Source organism: Peromyscus californicus, unplaced genomic scaffold (genome assembly GCF_007827085.1).
Source record: "Peromyscus californicus insignis strain IS unplaced genomic scaffold, ASM782708v3 Scaffold_23__1_contigs__length_62951481, whole genome shotgun sequence".
NCBI lineage: Eukaryota > Metazoa > Chordata > Mammalia > Rodentia > Cricetidae > Peromyscus > Peromyscus californicus.
The window spans coordinates 62,677,636-62,698,034 of NW_026294534.1; positions in this window are offsets into that span (position 1 = coordinate 62,677,636).

The window sequence follows — 20,399 nt, forward strand, 5'->3', positions numbered from 1 at the left end:
CATACTCAACAGAAAGATGATGTATTCAAGCAGTACCTGAGCCACCATATCTGTTGTTTCCCTGGAGGTGAGGAATGCCTCTATCCATTCTGAAAAAGTGTCAACAAGAGTTAGGAGATAGTAGAGCTTTTTATGAGTGGGCATGTGGGTGAAGTCAACCTGCCAGTCCTTGCTCAGTTGGTGTTCTCAGAGCTGGTGCAAAGTCTGGCATATCTGGAGGCCCCCCTGAAGGTTGGCCTTGGTACATGTCTGGAAAGAGGAGCTGACCTAGAATATATGGGCTTGAAGATGGTTGGGATCAATGAGGGGCTCTAAGAAGTGGAACAAAGCTTTGGGCCTATATGTAAGGTGTGGCAGATGTCTGAAATGATGGAGAGTGCCTTATCCTGGGAAAGGATGAGACAGTTATTTCAGTAAAACCATTTGTTTTTTGCTTGTGTGGCCCCTTTATTCAGGAGTTCATCCCTTTCCACTCATTGGTAACAGGGCTGATGGATGTCAAAAACAAAACATGCCCTGTGGATCCAGTGGAGCTAGAGACAAGTTTCTGGGCTACTGAATCGGCCCTGGCATTGCCTAATGGCACTGGGTCCTTGGAGGACTGATGTCTCCAGCAGTGGATTATGGCTACCTCTGCAGGGAGCTGGAGGGCCTCCAAAAGCTTGGCTATATGGGGTCCATTGACAATTGGAATACCCTTAGTAGTGAGGAAGCCCCTTTCCTTCCAAAGGACAGAATAGGTATGGGCTATTAAAAAGGCATGTTTAGAGTCACTATAGATGTCAGCCCACTGACCACTAACTATTTGGAGTGCTCTAGCCAAGGCAATTAATTCAGCCTTTCATGAAGAGGTCCCCACCAGGTCACTTCAACCATTTTAGTGGAGGTGACCGTTGCATAAGCTGCCTGGTGGTTTCCTGATTTGTCTACAAGAGATCTTCCTTCAACAAAGAGGGTGAGTTGGGGGTCTGTGAGGGGTTAATCTAATCTAGGAGATCAGGCTAAGGTGAATGTAAGGCCACTATAACCTCTGAGAAAGAGTGGGAGGGGGTATCAGGGAAAGAAGGGACAGGGGAAGAGTTACAAGATTTAGGGCAGGACTGGAGGCCAAGACAATTTGGGGGTTTTCTAGAAACAGTAAATGAAAGACCTGGACCCACGAGGGCCCAAGGAACAAAAGAGAAGAATGATTCAGAAGGTCTGAGAGGTGCTGGGCAGAGTATACAGTGATTGGCTGAAACAGGGTGATTTTGAGGGCCTCTCAGGTGAGTTTGCTGCTTACAAAGCTTAAAACATGGCTGTCGTCCACACACAGTGGGCTCTAGCTGTTTGGATAGGAAAGCAACAGCCCAATTTGAAGGCCCAACCAGTTGGGCTAGAACCCTGGTAGCCACTCCCACACTTTCATCTGTAAAGAGGTGGTAGGGGTGAGTGGAGTCCAGGAGAACTAGACCATTAAGAGGGCAGTGAAAGAGAAGTGGAAGCAGATGGTGGCCAGAAGGCTGAGGGGCCTTGTGGGGGTCTCTCTGGCTGCCTGGTACAGGGGCTTGGCTATGATGACAAAGTTAGGGATCCAGTGACAGAAGAATCCCATCAGGCCCCCAAATGAGAGAATCTGGTATGCTATGGTTGGGGGCTATAAGTCCTGCAGGGCTCTGACTTGATCAGAGGTGAGGGTCTTAGACCCTGGGGTGAGTTGAATGCTCAAATACACAACAGCAGGAGAACATAGTTGAACCTTAGGTAGGGAAACATGGTATACCAGAGAGCAAAGGTAGTTTAGGAGCAAAGAGGTGGCCCATTGGGATAGAGACAGGGAAGGACTACAAAGTAGGAGGTTGTCAACATACTGGAGAAGTGGGTCAAAGGTGGAAAAATCTCGGGCCAAGGCTTGGCCAAAGAAATGGGGACTATTCCAAAAAAAAAAAAAAAAAAAAACCTGAGGGAGAACAGTCTATGTGAGCTGTCTGGTGGACCATGTATCAAGGTCCTCCCAGGTAAAGGCAAAGAGAAAATATGAGTTAGGGTGTAGAGGGACAGTAAAGAAAAGGTGTCTTTTAGGTCCAGGATGGTAATGTGGAAAGTTGTAAGAGGAATGTTAGCCACTAGGATGTAAGGGTTAGTGATCACTGGGTGGGTCAGGTAACTGTCTCATTAATGAGGCAGAGGTTCTGAACTAGGTGATAAGCACCAGAGGGCTTATGCATGGGGAGAATGATGATGTTGCAAGGTGAGTCCATAGGGATTAACAACAGTCCCTGAGATAGGAGGTGGGTAATAATGGATTTGAGGCCTCAGTAATGACTTTCAGAAATAGGCAACTGGGTTCTGGAAGGGAAGGAGGAGAGGTCCTTAAGGCAAACTAAGACTGGCTGGTAGTGAGTAGTAAGCACCAGGGTGGAGATATCCCATACTTGGGGGTTGATTGAGTCTAGGAGGGTAAGGACAGGTCAGTCTGAGGTAGGGACCTGTGAGGAAATTAAGATTGAGGAAATTAAGGGAAGAAGATGAGAGTCATAAGAGAGTGTGGGGGCCAAGGAGAGGGTAGCTTCAAAATGGCTGAGGCTATCACAGCCAAGTAAAGGTACTGAACAAATGGGTATGAGTAGAAAAGGGTGTGAGAATTGTCCTGCAAGAATGCAGAGAAATGGCAGGGTCTTAGGTAGAAAGGAGGGGCTCACATGCACCCCCATGACAAAAATTGGCAAGGAAACTGTGGGACTCAAGTGAGAGGTCAAGACAGAAAAAGTAGCGCCTGCATTCACCAGGAAGGTGATTGACTTACCCGATACCTGGAGCGTTACCCTAGGCTCGGCAAAGGTGATGGGAATCTCTGAGTCTGGGTGAGTTTATTCTTCCACTAAGGAGCTTGAAATCTCAGATGCCTATGATGGTGGGTGGACCTCCATGGCATGGCATAGAGGACAAGTCTGCTTGGGGACATTTTTGTCTTCCAGGGCTGACAGGGCATGGCCTTTTCAGTGGCTGAGGGTTAGGGCAACATTGGGGATCAGTGCCACATTTGAAGCAGGCCCCACATGGAGCCAACTTTGGCTGGGCCCAGGCAGGATGGTGCCTTGTGGATTTCCCCTGTTCCCTCTGCAGGAGTGCCAATGTCCTCATGGCAGCTGCCAAGGCATGAGCTTGGAGCATAGCCTTCTGTTGCAACCAAGTCTACCAGGAAGACTCAGCTGTCTCCTCTCAGGCATTAAAAACCTTAAAAGCCATTGTCACTAATTCTTGTACAGAAGTTTGGGGACTATCTGCAGCTTTTAAAAGTTTCTTTCTAATATCAGGTGACAATTGAGAAATGTAATGGGTAGCCAGGACCATGGCTCCTGCTATGGAGGCTGGATCAAGGTGGGTAGAGTAGGCAGGTGGGATCCCAACATGGTAGGGTAGAAGAGCAGACAGAAACAAACAGAGATAGGATCTGTTTTGGGTGGAGCAGGCAGGCCAGCATGGCCAGACCAAATGCCAGGAGAGCCTAGTGAGTCTTAAGAAACCAATGAAAATATTTTTTAAAAAGGCAAAGTAGGTACCTTTCTGAAGACCCTGCCAAAGTATGCCACTAAGAGAGCACACCATGCTGGTCGGTGGTGGTACGTACCTTTAATACCAGCACTTGGGAGGCAGAGCCATGTGGATCTCTGTGAGTTCGAAGCCAGCCTGGTCTGGGTCCTGAGATCCAGGACAGGCACCAAAACTACACAGAGAAACCATGTCTGGAAAAACAAAACAAAACAAAACAGAAAAAAAAGAATACACCACAAAGAAAAGAGTTAGTATAAGAGGTTTATTAAGGGATGGGGAGAGTGAAAAAAGCGAAAGGCCATCTCAGAGTGAAGACTTGAGAGAGGCAGGTAGACAAACAAACAAAAAATAGGAAAGAGACAAGAGGAAGAAGAGAGGTGTGTGGAGGGTGCCTGTGACTTAGGCAGCTCAGTTGGAGTGCAGGTCTCAGGGTCAGTCCCTGGTTGAAAAGGCACCTGGAGCCACCACAATCCTGGCCAATAAAACCTGGGGTGTTGAGCACTGGCTCCAGAGGGAAGATAGGGAGTGCAGAGCTCAAAAAATCCTGGATAAGGGAGCTTAAAGCATTTGTTTTGGGCATATGGTGTGAGACAGCCCCAATTTGAATAAATTTTGTAGCAGACACCCCAGGCAGGGGTGACTGAGGATTGGGTTTAGAGCCAGTGTTGCCCATTTCCAAGCCTGTGTCAGAGACAAAAGACTAAGGTGAGGCATCCCACACCAAACTTTTGTAGTCTCAGAGTTCAAACTTGTCAGGCAAACACTCTGCTACTGAGATATGTCTCCAGCCTTATAGGTGACAGAAAATACTTGAGGAATGATGGATTTGATTCTGGAGTCTTGGAGTTGGCAGTAGCCATGATCACTCTGTGATAAACAGAAGTACATCAGGAGAAAGCACTTTTAACCAGAAACAACAGACAAATGGAGTCCTTCTACACATGTAGTGAAAACATTCAAGTAGCAGGCTGGGCTTGGACCTAGACAAGGCTGTCTTCTGTGGAATCTTTGTACTAAACCTTGCCTATACATTTAGGGTTTGATATGCTGTAAAAGACTTTAACTAGAAGTTTTAACAATGCTTCCATCTCCCAAAAGGGCCTATATGACTAATCCAACAAAGCAAGTGGCTGTAATAAGCCAGCAAAGCTTGCCATTTTCTCCTTCTACCCAAAGCTGTGATGTACCCTAATATTGGCAGATGTAATGACATGAATGGCAAGAAACACACCAGGCCTTGCACTTCAGAACTTTTGGTAAACCATGTACTCAATGCAATGTTAACTTCCCTTCATTCTGTTAAGAATAATAAGCTAAATAGTGCTGAGAAGTGAAGATACCGGTAAGCCACGAGCCATGTGGCAAGGTATAAATTTATAGAAATGGATTAATTTAAGGTGTAAGGACAGTTAGCAAGAAGCCTGCCACGGCCATACAGTTTGTAATCAATATAAGTCTCTGTGTTTACTTGGTTGGGTCTGAGTGGCTGTGGGACTGGCAGGTGAGAGAGATTTGTCCTGACTGTGGGCCAGGCAGGAAAACTCAAGCTACAAATGGCGTCCAACATGGTGGCAAGAGTTTCCACCTAAAAAACTGAGAAAAAAAAAAGATTCTAAATGGAGCTAAAAACAGCTTCCTAATTGTCTCTCTCAAATGAGTGGCAGCTGCCGGTTTGAGCTACTGGTGGGTTCCTAGCGTGCGTGCATGCTCGACCTGCAGTATGTCGGGAATGAGGCCTCTGCAAGTGGCACATTAGGCTGTGTGGTGGACTTAGCCTTTGCTAGTACAAAACAAAAAAACAACAATAAAAAGGAGGTTTCTGGGCTACACGCTGCTTTGATAGAAGCATAGACCCACTATTTCTGAGAGTTGATGGCTTCCAGAGCTGGCGGAAAACGTATCACCACCATGTTGGGAAGCTGAAGTGGGCAGAGCCAGCAGCGCCAGCGCCCTTCCAGGCTTAGAAGGCTGCAGTTTAAAGCAATAGGCTCAAGCTAATATAAAAAAATAAGCCACATAAAGATGGCTACCACACAGAGAATCTGGATTATGTTCTCTTTGATATTCATAACTGAAGAAAAACATTTGATTGCAAAAGCTGTTGCGTTATGCCAAAATGTATATTTTAAAGGTACCTTGACTTCAAAATTTGGATGTAAGGATATGTTGCTTTGGAAAGGAGATTCTGCTTTTGTTCCCACAGAAAGCCAAAGGCTATGGATTTGTTCCAGATTAAGATACATCAGGTTTGACCAGCCAAGACCCCCTGAAAGGTCTCCGATGACACCATGGCCCAGATGATCCAACATCCAGAACTGTTTCAAGGCAACTGGCTCAGACGATACACCCTCATGGACTACTCCATAATCCTAAAATATTCTTTGTGTCCCCATAAGATACAGTGCCCCCCTCCAGCAGGAAGTAGTAAGAGAAGCTACGTCCAAATTCCCAAATATACCAAGCTGACTTTGGAGATGTGTAAAGGTTAAAACCTTCCTTTTTAAGAAAAGAAAAGGGGAAGTGCTGTGGGATGGTCTGTATGTCAAATGTGTTGCTGATTGGTCAATAAATAAGTCACTGATTGGCCCGTGGCCAGGCAGGAAGTATAGGCGGGACAAGGAGGAAAATAGAGCTGGAAGTGGAAGGCTGAGTGGGAGAGACACTGCCAGCCGCCATGATGAGAAACTGCATGTGAAGATACCGGTAAGCCACGAGCCATGTGGCAAGGTATAAATTTATAGAAATGGATTAATTTAAGGTGTAAGAACAGTTAGCAAGAAGCCTGCCACGGCCATACAGTTTGTAATCAATATAAGTCTCTGTGTTTACTTGGTTGGGTCTGAGTGGCTGTGGGACTGGCAGGTGAGAGAGATTTGTCCTGACTGTGGGCCAGGCAGGAAAACTCAAGCTACAGAGAGGAATGAAACATGCCCTTAAAAAAACAAAGTCAGATGATTGTTCATGAAAGAGTGGCTGCCTGAAATGTCATTTGTTTTAGTCACATTTTCTGTTGAAAAACAAGAGCTAGGAAAGTATTTCTTTTACTCTTTTTCATTCCATCTTCAAATGAAGAAACTATTATAATATCCAATGGTTCTACATGTCTTTAATCTCCATAATTGGGAGGTCTCAGAGGTAGGAGGATCAAAATTTCAAGGTCACCTTTGGCTACATAGCCAGTTGCCTGGAATATATAAGACCCTGACTCAAAAAAAAAAAAGAATATAAAGGAAAGGAAGCATGGGAAGAAGGAAGGGAGGAGAGAGGAAGGGAGGGAGGGGAAAGGCTAGAGTAATGTGTGGCTGGTATCTGTAGTCTAAGGTAGACTGGTACCAGTGCACCAAGTGAGTGGTAAGATTAGTAGTTTAGCTGGGTGGTTGTGGTGCATGCCTTTAATCCCAGCACTCGGGAGGCAGAGCCAGGCTGATCTCTGTGAGTTTGAGGCCAGCCTGGTCTACAGAGCAAGATCTATGACAGGCACCAAAACTATACAGAGAAGCCCTGTCTCAAAAAAAAAAGAAAGAAAGAAAGAAAGAAAAGATCAGTAGTTTAAAGGGATAAATAACTCCTGGTGCCTCTTAGACTTTGCTGCTCTATGTCACATCACTAGCTCTGAGAAGTCACAGCCTTAGTCTACTCAACTTGCTGTGCCTGGGAATCTCTGAGAAGTCACAACCTTGGTCCACCTAGCTTTCCATGTGTGAGGATCTCTGGGACAGATTTACTGATATGTTGGTTGAATAGAAAAAGAAGAGTTCAAATATTCACAAAGACATTTAAGGACTAAAAACATTTTCAGAACATACTAAGGTTGAGGTAATCCTTTCTGATACTCTTAGTGCCTGGAGCTGCCAAGTGTAACATTCTGCAACCTTTAGAAAACAGTTTACACTGTAGGCTTGAAACTTACATTTGTAAAAGAATTGTTTAAACCAATGGGTCACCTATGAATTTTAAGCAATGTTAAAAAGTGATATTATGAAAATATTTTAAAACAAAAAATTTTAAAGGTGCCACTAACAGAGGAGATAGATGATTAATAAAATTATAGATGCTTCAGTGAAATTCAACTTAATAGTAAGCATTAGTTAGAAAGCAAAAAGGACAGAAATTGAAGCAGTAATTAAATGCCCCAAATGGAAATACATATTTGTAATGATTTAATACAGTTACTGAAATATCATGTGTATAACATTGAAGAGGTGAAATCAGACTGGAGAATGAAAGGCTTCTCAGTGTCAACAATAGGAAATTATTTTTCAAGATTCTTTGAAATACGTCTTAAATATATATCATGAACCCCCTAGAATCCTCACTGTCAAACATGCTTCTAAGTTCAAGAAAGCATTCTTGAAGGCTGAGTGATGTCATTAGTGTAAAGCACTTATATAGTATGTGCGAACCCTGGCTTCTAATCCCAGTGCCACAGAACAAAATAAACATATATATTTTTGAGCCACCCTTGTCCTTTTTGTTCCCTAGAAACCTCATTAATTCAAACATACCCTTAAATTATGTTAACCTCTGAAATTTGGGAGACTCCAGGGAAGAATTGCAGTTTTCTTGTTTGATCCACTTAAGGACTTTGCTGTGGGGCAGACTGGCTCCCTGGCAAGGGCCTCTGCAGCGGCTAGAGCTCAGCCTTAGAAGGAAGGGTCCTATACCTACTTCCATGAGCTGGTCTGTGCTGCTTCTCAGGCACAGTGTGCACACTATACAGTCATCTCACCTGGCTGATCCTTCAGTAGAAACACTCTGAGACTGTAGCTAAATGTTTCTTGAAAAGACAAGCCCAAGGAGCTCAGAAACCTCTACTTACTATGTTCCATGACCATGCAGAGTTTGTGGAATGGAGCGACAAAGAATTGTATGTCCTGGAAAGAAGATCAACATGGAGAAAAGGAAAGCAACAGTCTCAGGAATGCAAAGGGTACTCCACAACCGGGTGTTCTCTTCCCCTTTGCCTTCAGAGGTCCCACCAAACACCACTAGAATGTTTTTCTTCCATCAACCCTTTGCACTTTTTGCAACAGTTGCAAAATTCAGAGTGGAGGGTTGGGGTTAGGGTGGTAGGGTTGGGATGGAATGAGGGAAGGTGTGTGTGTGAGCAGGAAGCAATCCTTGAGAAGCAATCTCTTACAGAGTGTTGCTTTTCTAATCTACTTAAACTCAAGGACTCACCTTCACTTAGACCATTAATAACGCAACAATTCAGTACTGATGGGGTGGGTCATTGTCTCTCAGTTCAGGAATAATGGATCCCCTATAACTGCACTGATTTGGCTGTCTGTCCTCTTCACAGGCCTACTGCTTGCTTCTTCACAGAGCATAGCTTGAGACTCCATTCTGTTTTCCACATCGAGGGAGTTTCTCAAGGCAGGCTGCACATTCCTGACAGTTGAAGAGAGAGAGAGAGAGAGAGAGAGAGAGAGAGAGAGAGAGAGAGAGAGAGAGAGAGAGAGAGAAACATGCTTGGCAGGGTCATCTCATTGGCTTTCCCTCCACAACAGACATCACGAAAGAGCATTCCAGATTCTGGATTTGACCTACTGCAGTCCTGAGGCAAATAAGAAATCTGTGAGATGTTCCTTATCTCAAATGTTGCCTCCCATGCTCTTCATAGCTCAGAGTTTCCTTACAACTTGTCAACCCAAGGTTCAAAGGCTTGTTGAATTATGACTGCTCCTTAACGTGAAAATGCTACAAAGTTGACTTTCAAGTGTTGGTGTTGTGCAGTCATGTTTGCAAACCCCTTGTCTTAGGGAGGGTTTTTGTTGTTGCAATAGAACACCATGACAAAAAAGCAAGTTATGGTGGAATGGGTTTATTTGGCTTACACTTCTGTATTGCTGTTCATCATCTAAGGAAGTCAGGACTAAACTCAAACTAAACTCAAGGCAAGAACCTGGAGGCAGGAACTGATGCAGAGGTCCTGGAGAGGGACTGTTTACTGACTTGCTTCCCATGGTTTACTCAGTCTGCTTTCTTATAGAACCCAGGAAGGCCAAGACCACTAGCCTAGGATGGCATCACCCACAATGGGCTGGGCCCTCCCCACCAATCACTAATTAAGAAAATGCCACTTTAAGGGCCTCTATCATCTTCATAAACTTATTTTTAAAGTGTTTTTTTTGTTTCATCTGTGTTGGGATGTTTAGGTCTTCCTGCTGTAGGACCACTAGGTTCTGGTGGTGCCACATTGTTTTTTTGTATTGTTGAATGTATTCTTTTTTTAATTAAGAATTTTTTATCTGTTTTTACATACCAACTGCAGATCCCCCTCTCTTCCCTCCTCCTGCCCTCAAGCCTTCCCCACCCCACCCCACTCCTCATTGCCTCCACCAACAAGGTAAGGCCTCCCATGGGGAGTCAGTAGAGCCTGGTACATTCAGTTGAGGAAGGTTCAAGCCCCTCTCCTTGCATTAAGGCTGTGCAAGGTGTCTCATCATAGGTAGTGGGCTCCAGATTGCCAGGGGGCTCCTTAAGCAGATTAAGCTACACAACAGTCTTGCTTATGCAGAGGGTCTAGTCCAGTACCATGGAGGCTCTACAGCTGTTTGTCTAAAGTTTATGTGTTCCCACTAGCTTGGTTTGGTTGTCTCTGTAGGTTTCCCTATATGATCTTGATGCCCCTTGCTCATATAATCCCTCTTCCTGCTCTTCGACTGGACTCCTGGAGCTCAGCCTGGTGCTTGGCTGTGGGTCTCTGCATCATCTGCTTCCATCAATTACTAGATGAAGGCTCTATGATGACATTATTCACTGATCTGATTACTGAGGTAAGCCAGTTCAGGCACCCTCTCTATTATTGCTAGTAGTCTAAGCTGGGGTCATCCTTGTGGATTCTTGGGAACTTCCCTAGCACCTGGTTTCTCCCTAACCCAACCCAATGATGTCTCTCTTTATCATGGTATCTCTTTCATTATTCTCCCACTTTGTCCTATTTCATTCCCTTATATTTTCATCCCCCACTCCCTACCCTTTATTGCATTCCTTCATCCCAGTTTATTCATGGAGATCTCATCTATTTCCCCTTCCCAGAGTAACCCATGCTTCCCTCTTAGGGTCCTCCTTGTTAACTAGCTTCTCTGGAACTGTGGGTTGTAGTCTTATTGTCCTTTGCTTTACATCTAGTATCCACTTATGAGTGAGTACATACCATGTTTGTCCTTTTGAGTATGGGTTACTTCACTCAGGATGATATTTTCTAGTTCCATCCATTTGCCTGCAAATTTCATGATATCATTGTTTTTTTACTGCTGAGTAGTACTCCATTTTGTATACGTACCACATTTTCTTTATCCATTCTTTGGTAGAGGGGCACCTAGGTTGTTTCCAGATTCTGGCTATTATGAATAATGCTGCTATGAACATAGTTGAGCAAGTGTCCTTGTGGTATGGTTGAGCATTCCTTGAGTATATGCCCAGGAGTGGTATAGCTGGGTCTTGAGGTAGATTGACTTCCAAGTTTTTGAGAAACTGCCATACTGATTTCCACAGTGGTTGTGCAAGCTTGCATTCTCACCAACAGTAGATGAGTGTTCCCTTTACTCCACATCCTTTCCAACATATACTGTTATCAGTGTTTTAATCTTAACCATATTGAATGTATTCTTATCCTGGTATTTACTTATCTGGGTTTGGGATAATTATACAAGTGTTGATTCTTGTGATATCTTTGTTGGATGGGACTTTTGTTCCTTTATTATCTGTTTCCTTTATTGTCTTTTGGCCTGAATGGCCAAGAGTTCTGGTGATTGGCTGGTTGTCAGGTTCAGTAGGGTTGTCTCAGCTGAGGTTTGTGGGAGTTTGGGTGCCTAGATCCAGTGTATCCTCCAGCTCTTCTGGCTGGTGTATGCTTTACTTGTGCCTGTGGGGTCTGTTCTTCCAACTAGTGTGTGTTGTGCCTATGCCTGTTCTTCCACCTGTTCTTCCAACTGGTATGGGTGGTACTTGTGTCTATAGGGTCTGCTAATGTTACAGGAAAGAACTGCCCAGAGGGAGGATGATGAGGTAGGTAGCATTGAGTGGCAGAGTGGATCCCGTGGGAACAGAGTCCAATGTGTGGCAGCAGTGGTGGTGTGGCCTGCCCACATGTCTCTCATCTGCCTGGCTGGCTGCTGGGGACCATACCAGAGCAGTAGAGTTCCACCAGAGTTGGGAGCAGGGCCCAGATGCCTTGCTGGGGCTGAGAAGGGAATGAGAGGAGCTTGCAGATGTGCCTTGGGGCTTAAGGTGTAGAGATTGGGGCAGTTTAGTTGGGAGACCAATCACTCACCTGTTCTCCCAACTGGAGTAGGTGGTGCTTGTCTAGGGGTGCTGATGTTGCAGGGGATGGTTGGCCAAGGGGAGGTTGGTAGTGATAGTGGGTTTGGGTGGCAGAGTGGATCGTGGAGGTTACAGAGAAAATGAAAATTTCCTTAAAGAAATTGAAGAAAAGATAAACAAAAAATTGGAAGAAATCAATAAATCCCTTAAAGAAAGCCAAGAAAAAACAATCAAGTATGTGAAGGAAACAGTTTAAGACTTGAAAATTAAAATACACACAATAAAGAAAACATAAACCAAAGGAATTCTGAAAATGGAAAATCTGATAAGCAAACAGAAACTACAGATGCAAGCATCACCAACAGAATACAAGAGATAGAAGATAGAATCTCAGGCATCAAAGATATACAAACAAAATGTTAAATCCAAAAAGTTCCTACATAAAACGTCCAGGAAATCTGGGACATCATAAAAAAAAAAAAACCTAAGAATAATAGGGATAGAAGAAAGAGAAGAATTCCAGCTCAAAGATGCAGAAAATACATTCAATAAAATCGTAGAAGAAAATTTTTCCAGCCTAAAGAAGGACATTTCTATGAAGGTACAAGAAGCCTAAGGAACACAAAAAAGTCTCCTTGTCAATTAATAATCAAAATACTAAACATACAGAATAAAGAAAGAATATTAAAACCTGCAAAGGAGAAAGGCCAAGTGACATACAAAGGCAAACCTGTCAGAATTACACCCAACTTCCCAGTGGAGACCCTAAAAGCCAGAAGGTCCTGGATAGACATTTTGCAGACATTAAGAGACCATAGTTGCCAGCTCAGACTACTATATACAGCAAAACTTTCAATCACCCTAGAAGGAGAAAACAAGATATTCCATGACAAAATGAGATTTAAACAATACCTATCCATAAATTCAGCACTACAGAAAGTACTATAAGGAAAACTCCAACCCAAGGTAGTTATCTGCACCCATGAAAACACAGGTAATAGATAATCTCATATTGGCAAAACCCAAAGAAGGGAAACACACACACACACACACTACCACCAACACCAACCTCCCCCCCCCAAAATAGGAATTAACAATCACTGGTAATTTAATATCTCTTAATAACAATGGACTCAATGCACCTATAAAAAAACACAAGCTAACAGAATTTATACAAAAACAAGATCCATCCTTCTACTACATACAAGAAACACATCTCAACTTCAAAGACAGACCATAGTTGCCAGCCTCTTAGAGTAAGGGGTTTGGAAAAGATTTTCCAATCAAATGGACCTAACAAGCAAGCTGGTGTAGCTCTCCTAATATCTAACAAAATAAACTTCAAGCTAAAATTAATCAAAAGAGATGGAGAAGGACATTCCTTATTCATCACAAGAAAAATCCATCAAGATGAAGTCTTAATTTTGACCATTTATGCCCCAAATACAAGGGCACCCACATTTGTAAAAAAACATTGCTAAAGTTTAAATCACATATCAAACCCCACACATTCATAGTGTGAGAATTCAACATCCTATTCTCACCAATGGACAGGTCTGCCAGACAGAAACTTAACAGGCAGACAAGGGAACTAACAGATGTTATGAATCAAAAGAACTTAACAGATATTTACAGAACACTTCACTCAAACACAAAAGAATATACCTTTTTCTTAGTACCTCATGGAACCTTCTCTAAAACTGGCCACATACTCAGTCATAAGGCAAATCTCAACAGATACAAAAAATTGGAATAATTCCCTGTATCTTATCAGACCACCATGGCTTAAAGTTAGATTTCAACAGCAACACAAACTACAGAAAGCCTACAAACTCATGGAAATGGAACAACACTCAACTGAATTACCACTGGGTCAAGGAAGAAATAAAGGAAGAAATGAAAGCCTTCCTATAATTCAATGAAAATGAATGTATAACATACCCAAACTTATGGGACACCATGAAGCAGTGCTAAGAGGAAAGTTCATAGCACTAAGTGCCTACAAAAAGAATTTTGAGAAATCTCACACTAGCGACTAAACAGCACACATGAAAGCTCTAGAGCAAAGAGAAGCAAACTCATCCAGGAGGAGTAGATGACAGGAAATAACCAACCTTGGGGCTGATATTAACAAAATAGAAACAAAGAACAATACAAAGAATCAATGAAACAAAGAGTTGGTTATTTGAGAAAATCAACAAAATAGACAAACCCTTATCCAAACTAACTGAGAGAGAGAGAGAAAATATCCAAATTAACAAAATCAGAAATGAAAAGGGGGACATAACAATAGACACACTGAGGAAATCCAGAAAATCGTTAGGTCATACTTCAAAAACCTGTACTCCACAAAATTCAAAAATGTAAAAGAAATGGACAATTTTCTGGATAGGTACCACATACCAAAATTAAATCAAGATCAGATAAACAATTTAAAAAGATCTATTACCCCTAAGAAAGTAGAAACAGTCATTAGAAGTCTTCCAACCTAAAAGAGCCCAGGACCAGATGGTTTCAGCACAGAATTCTAACAGAATTTCAAAGCAGAACTAATACCATTAAGCCTAAAATTGTTCCACACATTAGAAACAGAAGGAAAATTGCAAAATTCTTTTTATGAGGTTACAATTACCCTGATACCCAAACCACACAAAGATGCAACAAAGAAAGAGAATTACAGACCAATCTCCCTATGAACATTGATGCAAAAATAATTAAATACTGTCAAAATGAATCTAAGAACACATTAAAAAAATCATCCACCATGATCAAGTAGACTTCCTTCCAGAGATGCAGGGATGGCTCAACATACAAAAAATCTGTCAATGTAATTCACCATATAAAGAAACTGAAAGAAAAATCCACATGATTATGTCATCAGATGCTGAAAAAGCCTTTGACAAAATCTAACACCCCTTCATGATAAAGGTCTTGGAGAGAGCAGGGATACAAGGAACATATCTAAACCCAATAAAAGCAATATACAGCAAGCTGACAGCCAACATCAAATTAAATGGAGAGAAACTCAAATGGATTCCACTAAATTCAGGAACAAGACAAGACTGACCACTTGCTGCGGACTGGGTCTCAGTAGGGCCACCAGACCGAGGGAGAACGGGGTGAAGGTGCTCAGGATAATTGGGATTTGGCGATGACAGACAGACATAGACACCAGAGTATGCTGTGAAACTGCTGCAATTTTACTGAACATCAGGCTGAGATTTTGTACAATCTTAACAAGGAACTAAGTCCAGGGGCAAAAGGAAAACAATAGACGCAATCTTTTGTGGTCACACAATGTGGTTTTCAGAATAATTAATCCTTTCAGACAGAGACATGCTGTGGCCTGAACCCTAAGAGTCAGATTACGCACTCAATAACTGGTAATTCATTTCTAGTAATTTATTAAAGACAGTTACAAAGGCCTCTCCAAGAGCCTTAGCCCACCTCTTTAGCACAGGTGCTATACCCCTCAATATAGCTGACCTTGTCTGCCTATCATATGTACACCATACCTTTCTGCTTCTAACCAGCCTTTCCAAAAAAGGCAACTGATTCCACAACATTCTTTTCCCCCATGATTTACCCAACCGATTCCCTTCATAGTCATAAGCCCCTGTAAAAGGGGGTGGATCTAAGTAATTTCTATTTCTGGGATTTCAACGAGGGTGTGTCCACCATTTCCCATTAATACGGTATTGAATGTACTTTCCAACCATTCTTGTGGGAGTTGCCAGTTTCCTAAGTTCTCTTTCTTGTGAGTTTGCATGAGCTGAGTGAGGGTTACCTAACAATCTTTTTACTTTTACATTTTCTTCCTTAGAATCTGTGGGAACCTGAATCATTAGCTCTTTCTGTTCTAATCCATCCATGAGTGCCCCCACTGAAGTAGGGTTTTTTTGTGCTATCTGCCCAAGGGCTTGAATCACTGGGGGCGGTGCCAGTGTAACAGTTGAGGAGTTATCAGGTACGTCAAGCGAGCATCTATGGGAGTCCAGGCACAGGGAGGTTGTTATATGTCAGGAAAGAAGAAAGAAGCAGGAGTCTTGCCAACCATCCACGGAAGGCTGGTCTTTAGGGAACAATGTATCCAGGAACCATTGCTCGGGCTGATTGCCAGGGGACCACCGGTGGCCTAGCCTCGAGAGACACGTGACCCCCTTCCTCGTGAGACCACCAGATAGGCATTTGTCACACGGGAGACACCGTCACAGGTGTGGCAACCACTCTCTTCATATTTATTCAATATACTACTTGAAGTTCTAGCTAGAGCAATAAGAAAACAAAAGGAGATCAAGGAGATACAAATTGGAAAGTAAGAAGTCAAACTTGCACCATTTGCAGATGATATGATAGTATACATAGGTGACCCCCAAAATTCTACCAGGGAACTCCTACAGCTGATAAATGCCTTTAGTAATATGGCTGGATACAAGATTAACTAAAAAATTGAAACAAAAACAAAACAAAACAAAAAAACCAGTAGCCTTCCTATGTACAAATTATAAACAGGCTGAGAAAAAAAATCAGAGTAACAGCATCCTTTATAATAGCCAGAAATGATATAAAATATCTGGGGGTAACTCTAATCAAACAAGTGAAAGACCTTTATGACAAGAACTTTAGGTCTTTGAAGAAAGATATTGAAGAAGATTTCAGAAAATGGAAAGATCTCCCATGCTCATGGATAGGTTGGATTAACATAGTAAAAATGGCAATCTTGGCAAAAGCAATCTACAGATTCAATGCAATTCCCATCAAAATTTCAACATAATTCTTTACAGACTTTGAAAGAATGATACTCCTACATATGGAAAGATTGAAAAACTCAGAATAATCAAAACAATATTGTACAATAAAGGAATGTCTAGAGGTATCACTATTCCTGACTTCATGCTCTACCATAGAGCTATAGTAATAAAAACAACTTGGTATTGGCCTGAAAACAGACACGTGGATCAATGGAACTGAATCAAAGACCTGGACATAAATCCACACACTTATGAACATCTGATTTTTGATAAAGAAGCCAAAATTACACAATGGAAAAAAAGAAAGCATTTAAGCAAATGGTGCTGACATAATTGGATGTTGATATGTAAAATATGCAAACAGATCCATATCTACTACCCTGCACAAAACTCAAGTCCAAGTGGATCAAAGACTTCAACATTAATCCAGTTACACTCAACCTGATAGACAAGAAAGTGGGAAGTAGCCTTGAATGCAATGGCACAGAAGACTACTTACTAAATATAAGACCAGTAGCACAGGCACTGAAACCGGCAATTAATAAATGGGACTTCCTGAAACTAAAAAGCTTCTATAAGGCAAAGGATACTGTCAAAAGACAAAACAACAGCCTAAAGAATGAGAAAAGGGACAGGCAGTGGTGGTGCATGCCTTTAATCCCAGCACTTGGCAGATCTTGGTGTGTTCAAGGCCAGCCTGGTCTACAAAGTGAGATCCAGGACAGGCTCCAAAGCTACACAGAGAAACCTTGTCTCAAAAAAACCAAAAAAAAAAAAAAAAAAAGAATAGAAAATGGTCTTCACCAACACCACATCTGACAAAGACCTGATCTCCAAAATATTTAAAGAACTCAAGAAGCTAGACATTAAAATACCAAATAATCCAACTATAAATAGGGCAAAAATCTAAACAGAGAATTCTCAACAGACAAATCTCAAATGGCCAAAAATACACTTAAAGAATTGTTTAACATCCTTAGTCATCTGGGAAATGCAAATTAAAATTACTCTGAGATACCATCTTACACCTGTCAGAATGGCTACAGTCAGAAATCCTGATGACAGCTTATGTTGGAGAGAATGTGGAATAAGGGGAACATTCTTCCACTGCTGCTGGGAATGCAAACTTGTACAGCCACTTTGGAAATCAGTATGGCAGTTTCTCAGAAAATTGGCAATCAATCTACCTCAAGACTCAGCTCTATCAATCTTGGGCATATACCCAAAGAATGCTCAATCATACCACAAAGACACTTGCTCCACTATGTTCACAGCAACATTATTTGTAATAGCCAGAACCTGGAAACAAACTAGATGCCCCTCAAATATCGAATGGATAAGGAAAATGTGATAGATTTACACAATATTTTACTCAGCTGTAAAATAACAATGACCGTATGAAATTTTCAGGCAAATGGATGGACTTAGAAAAAAAAATCATCCTGATTGAGGTAACTCAGACCCAGAAAGACAAACATGGTATGTACTCACTTATAAGTAGATATTAGAAGTAAAGTATAGCATAACCAACCTACAACCTACAGTCCCAGAGAGTGTAGATAACTAAGAGGACCCAAAGAGGGATGCATTGATTTCCCTGGGAAGGAAAAATAGAAGAGATCTCCCTTTTATACTGGGGGCAGAGGTGGGGAGTATGAGGAGTGATGGGAAATTGAGGGAGTGGGTTGGGTGGTCTCGGTGTGGGAGGTTGGTTTTGGGAGAGACAGAGGGGAAAGTAATGAAAGAGACATCTTGATGGGGGGCATTTTGGGGTTAGGGAGAAACCTGGTACCAGAGAAACTCCCAGGAATCTACAAGAATGACCCCAGCTAAGACCCCTAGCAATAGTGGAAAAGGTCCTTGAACTGGCCATTTTCTGTAACCAGATTAGTCAATACCCTAACTGTCATCATAGAGCCTTAACTGGTAACTGATAGAAACTGATGCACAGATCCACAGCCAATCACTGGGCAGAACTCTGAGAGTCCTGATGAAGAAAGGGAGGATGGATTGTACAAGCCAGGAGGGTCAAGGTCATGATGGAGAAATCCACAGACAGCTGACCTGAGCTTGTGGGAGTTCATGGAATCTGGACCAACAGCTAGGGAGCCTGCATGGGACCAACCTAGGCCCTCTACATGTGTGTGAAAGTTGTGTAGCTTGGTCTGTTTGTAAGGCTCCTAACAGTGAGATCAGGACCTGTCCTTGGTGCTTTTGAGTACCTGTTCCCCATGTTGGATTACCTTGCCCAGCCTTGTTGCAGGGGGAGGAGCTCAGTCTTGCTTCAACTTGATGTGCCATGCTTTGTTCAAGCCCATGGGGGTGTGTGCCCCTTTCTGAATGTAGATGGAGGAGGAATGGATGGGGAAGTGGGTAGATAGGAGGTGGGGAGAGGGGGAATGGAAAGAGAGGATGAAGGGGAAACTAGCCAGTATATAAAATAAATGAAAATAGTATTAAATAAATATATAAATAAACAAATAAATAAATACAAAGACAATGCCTTATAGCTGGATCTTATGGAAGCAGTTTCTTAATTGAGGTTCTCTCCTTCCTGATAACTCTAGCTTTTGTCAAGTTGACATAAGACTAGTTAGCATACCCATTGAAAGTTGAAAATCTGAATCTGAGTCATTACTCAGGGGTTTTTCCCAGCTTCTGGCTTCTATTTAGGCAGTACACAGCTTGAGATCTATAAGGTGGCCATCTGTACATAGACCAACCCCTCAGCTGCTGCTGAAGATTCAGCCTCTTGCTCCATGTGCCCAACACTCAGGATGATAGTAGCTGATAAATAGCTGGAATCTTAAGTAATTTCCCAGAGGATTCTGCTACTAACTAAACTTTGGTAATAGTTGTATAATGAATGGTGAACTTTGAATCAATACAAAATTGTAAGCTGGCTTTTTCATACTATAATTGTCATCTCTAGTTTCAATTTTGGTAATTACACACAATTATATAACCACAGGATAGTGATGATGTAGTTGTTTTCTTAAATTCAAAATTTCTTCATAGTCATTTGTATTCTGTCTCTCCCTGAGCCTTGGCCTCAATCATGAATTCACATGATCACTATAATTTTTTAATTTACACAACCACAACCACATTGTATACAGCCTTCTCATTTGATTTCTTCATTTAACACAATTTTGAGGCCTAATCCACAGTGACACATTTGTAGTACCCAGTTTACATATTTTTGCAGCAATGACACTCAACAATTCACTTATCTACTTGACAATGAAAGAATAACCGTTTCCTGTTCAGGATTATGACAAAATATGATTCTAATGTTAGTCCATGAGAATATGTCATTCTAGTCTCAGTCAAATATTGAGAAGTGGGACTGTGCATTGTGTAAGTATATATTTAATTTTATGAGGTATCCCGTCTTGATTTTCAAATGACTGTACCATTTTACATTGTACTGTCAAAGTAAACCTATGCAGACAGTTACTCCATTCTTTATCTTCTTGTTTGTGGTTCAGAAATGTGCTTTTTCATACTTGGATACACTGTAAGGTAATTGCTTCACAAATATCTTTGCCAGTTGTGGGCTTTAAGGTGTATCTCTGTAGCCTTGTTCCACATAGCCAAACTTCTTATGCTAGTGAAGTTTAATATTTACTGTTCTCCTCTTTTGTGAATTCATTTTCTGAACTTTAACCAAAGCAACAGTGGTTGTTCTGTTACATTAATTCAAGGATTATGGGAGTTCCTTTAAACAGCCATTTAAAAGTGTTATATTGCTTTACTTGAATATTGCAATGTGCATTTTTATCAGCTGTTATGAATCTGGAATTTGAGGTAGTTTGTATTGCTTATTCTTAAGACTAATAATTT